The following is a 4639-nucleotide window of genomic DNA, read 5'->3' as shown; positions in this document are numbered from 1 at the left end:
AAGCTTGTGAATTATGGTTTTTTTTGGCATGTTATGAGACAAAGGAATAACATCTATGTTTTTGAATGCCTTAAACCTCTCATAGAGGGTCTCCGAGGAGATGGCCGTTGCTGAAATTTTTGAAAAATTGCTAAGAATACAAACAAGATGCTGTCCGATTTTTGATAAAATTGCTTATATTGTTAATAAATTGTAAGACAAATGCTGAAAATAAGCTTCTTGAAACTCTAAGATTGACAGGGACTGGCAATAGATTCGAAGTTCACGTAATTCATAAAGTTTCATAAAGCGCGAATTGTTTTCATAACCATGAGCATAAAATATCACTTGTTGCTATGGGATGCATAACGTCTATCTGATTGTCTTCTCTTGGATAACGAACACACTTATAGACAAAATCTATAGAAGTACATGTTTATAAGATCTGTTCTCTTGCAAGGACGGTTTTATGTACTAGTGACATGTGATGTATTGCTAGATTTTGACACATGACATACATGGTTTTTCATTAATGATGCTGTAAACCTCCTGTGAGGGTCTCATTGACAGATAGCATAAACTGAGGATTTGAAATAGGAATCAGATTACAAGGGAGATGCTACCCGATTTTCGTCAGGAAGTCTACAATGATCTTTGAACCAAAATTATTGAAAATACATAGGTATCTGCATCATATATGGTAGTAGTCATTAGCATCATTTCTTTGGGGAAACTCAATGAATATTGGAATACACATGATTGGAAATTCAAAGGTTTTCTTACTTAAAGGCTCAACTTAATGATCAATCCTAAGGGTAGGCTGTAAACTAGGTCTACAGGTGTGACATGGATGACAACTAGATCCAGTGTTGACACCTACAATACACACAAACATAGCCAGTTCTAACTGAATGTTTTTGTATGGATGCAGGTAACAGCTGGATCCTTCTCCATGTAGATGTAGTGGAAGCTCATCCCAAAGGGTGGACACACAGTGATACAACATTTAGATATCACTTTGTAATGATTAGAGATCAAATTTTTGATCTAAATAACTGTATTATCCATTAGATACAGAATGATGTATTGCTATATATGAAATGTTAATTGAGTTTTATGACATTTTGTTTTAAATATTGTTATTTAATATATTAAGTAATACAATTGTCTAAGTATGTTTCGATTATGAAGGGATTTTTCATACTTAAACACACACACACACACACACACACACACACACACACACACACACACACACACACACACACACACACACACACACACACACACACACACACACACACACACACACACAATAAGACGACAAACACGGGGAGATATTATGAACACACAACCACACAACACACACGTGCTTACATGTTACCAAAGGTTTTGTTAACAGGTTTTTTTCTAAACATGACACATGCAACAACATCATTGACGAATGATTGATAGAAGAACGGATATCTGAAAAGCAGGAGGAGATGATGGATTTCAAAGCCAGAACCCCCCCCTTTTTTTTTTGTTTATGATGGATTTCAAAGCCAGAAACCCCCCCTTTTTTTTGCTTCTGGCATAGACAAGACCCTTAATTTGTAATCTATTTGGGAACTTGGCCTCCATATGCATGTAAGCATCTTTGAATGTATCAGGTTTTCATTGACATGGAATATAAAAACTCAAATAAACTGGTTTTTATTCATTGAGTACACAGAACCAAAGGTAATCAGCGGCACAACTACAATGTAATGGCTAAAAACGTTCACTCTACAGTAATTGGCTCACTCATGAAAGAGATGTTAACTTGTTCTATATCAATTAGTAAATTGATAATAAAACTTGATGCCACTCATGCAGGTCGTAATTATAAGGCCAGAGAACCCCTTTTCGGTGTTTATTTTTCATTTGTAAATACTGGCATGGACAAGCCATGAGAATTTTAACGTTGTTATGTAACCTGGTTCGAAGCTGGTATACCTTGAGTCGTCCAAACCCCAAATAATCCGGTGTTAAAAGAAAGAGTACAGAAAAAAAAGGGGATACCTACACGTAAACTGAGTAAGGTTTAAAACACTACATTTTCCTATGGAAAATGTTGGCTAACTGGCCAGTATATACATAGAAAAAGGTTTTTTTATATATAAAGGCTGAAAAATACCAACTTGCATAATAGCTTGTAGTATTAGATGAGCCGAATGCCAAAACTGGCAAAGTAGGAGAGACTCGCTTTTAAGGCACCGTTCAACAAGCTTAGTATAAAACATGACCAGCGCATTAGTTCTCAGATGCACCCTTTTGCTGGCTTTTTCGCTAAGGCAGCAAGCTTGAAAGAGTTGGACTATTATCAACAAACCATAGCTATTCACAACTCGCTCTCTCTCTCTCTCTCTCTCTCTCTCTCTCTCTCTCTCACACACACACACACACACACATACACACACACACACACACACACACACACACACACACACACACACACACACACACACACACACACACACACACACACACACACACACACACACACACACACACACACAAAAGCCAAGGCTAAAGGGAGCTATTCACAACTCGTTGTCTCTCTCTCTCTCTCTCACACACACACGCACACACAAGCCAAGGCTATAAGGCAAACAACACACACACACACACACACACACACACACACACGCACACGCACACGCACACGCACACGCACACGCACACGCACACGCACACGCACACGCACACGCACACGCACACGCACACGCACACGCACACGCACACGCACACGCACACGCACACGCACACGCACACGCACACGCACACGCACACGCACACGCACACGCACACGCACACGCACACGCACACGCACACGCACACGCACACGCACACGCACACGCACACACACACACACACACACACACACACACACACACACACACACACACACACACACACACACGATACTGATACCAAGCAATACGGACAACCATCCGCTACAAGGCATAACGCAAGCAACGACAACTCACTCCAAGGAAAAAACGCTACGGATTATCCGGTTGTGCGACACAGCAAGGTAAAAACTGAGTTTTTTGGTACTGTGTCAAATTAATTGCCGATGAGAACAGACACTGGAATAGTGAGAAAAATAATTGAGCTAGAAGGTACACTGTGCGATTCACGAAAAAGCGTCTGTATACTATTAGAATTCCATATTAAAACACATGTTTTAAAGCACTATATACACAAAGCGCATGCCTATACACTCCATGTGTTGTGGGACAACCATGGTATGATGTCCACACTCACACACACACACACACACACACACACACACACACACACACACACACACTTATGCAGGAGCATAAGAGACAGCATTACACTTAGGATGGTACTCACCAACATGCTCATGGCCGGACAAGCACATGCAAGCATATGCATATTATAAACAGAATAACAAAAGTACACAATATTAAGCGAAAAATATATTTTTTGATTCCATGTATGGAGCAATATCAATACCATAACGAGGGTACCGGTTTCAAGTGGTGCATTACCTTGAGCACTAAGTGAGAAAGAGGAGCACTATAGATGGTTACTACAAGCAACAACCAGGTGATTTGATACAGAAAGCCTCAAATACAATTATGTGTAAGCACTAATAGTAAAAATGAAAAGTCTTTCTTATCAGTTTTTTGAATACTATTTAGCATGAAAATATATCAAAGATGTATACGACAGCCTCCTGTGAGGACAAATGTCATTGTGTAAGACTGGATGTTTTTGAAAAAATAAAGGTCATACAAACAGAATGCTGCCAAAATTTTCACAAACTAAGTATACGTATAAACTATCGTGCTAACTTGTAAACCATAAAGATAAGGGTGCCCCTAAGGCAACATCTAGTGTAGTATCTAAGAATGCTAAACATGTGTAACCATTTGCATTTTTAAATAAAAAAACAAATATAGCATCAATGATTGAAAAGAGGGTATACGACAACCTCCTATGAGGGCAGATGTCATCGTGTAAGAAGGTTTTTTTTGAACAAAGAAAGGTTTTACAAACAGGATGCTGCCAAAATACTCACAGATTAAATATACTTAGAAAGTATCATGCGGATATATGAACCATAGAGATAAGGGTGCCCACAAGGCAACAACTGGTGTAAGATTTAAGAATGCTAAACTCAAGTTGTAACCATTTGTTTTTTTTTGATTACTACCTAGCATTAAGAGGTATGAAAGAAGGTATATGCCAACTTCCTTTGTGAATAGATGTCATATAAGACTGCTAAATTCTGGAATTGTTAGTGAGAGTTTTGAGTACAATTGTTTTTGTAAACAAGGAAGGTTTTTCCTTAGTTACTTTTCTTTAAGACTACTATCTAGTATAAGAATGAGTTAATGATTCGAATGGCGATATATGACAACCTCTTGTGACGACAGATGTCATTGTATAAGACGGTTTTTCAAACAAAATGCTGCCAAATTTTTCACAAATTAGATGTACTTATATCTTGGAAATCATACTTAGAAACCATAAAGATAGGGTTGCTCTTATGGAAACATCTAGTATAATATCTAAAGAATGCTCAACTCATAAGTTTAACCATTGGTGACAAACAGGGATACAGGCAGACAACTAGGATGAGCATCACTCTAAGCTACAACAG

This window comes from Adiantum capillus-veneris, chromosome 16, assembly GCF_014529385.1.
Source record: "Adiantum capillus-veneris isolate H3 chromosome 16, ASM1452938v2, whole genome shotgun sequence".
Classification (NCBI taxonomy): domain Eukaryota; kingdom Viridiplantae; phylum Streptophyta; class Polypodiopsida; order Polypodiales; family Pteridaceae; genus Adiantum; species Adiantum capillus-veneris.
Note: the sequence above shows the minus strand (reverse complement) of the source record.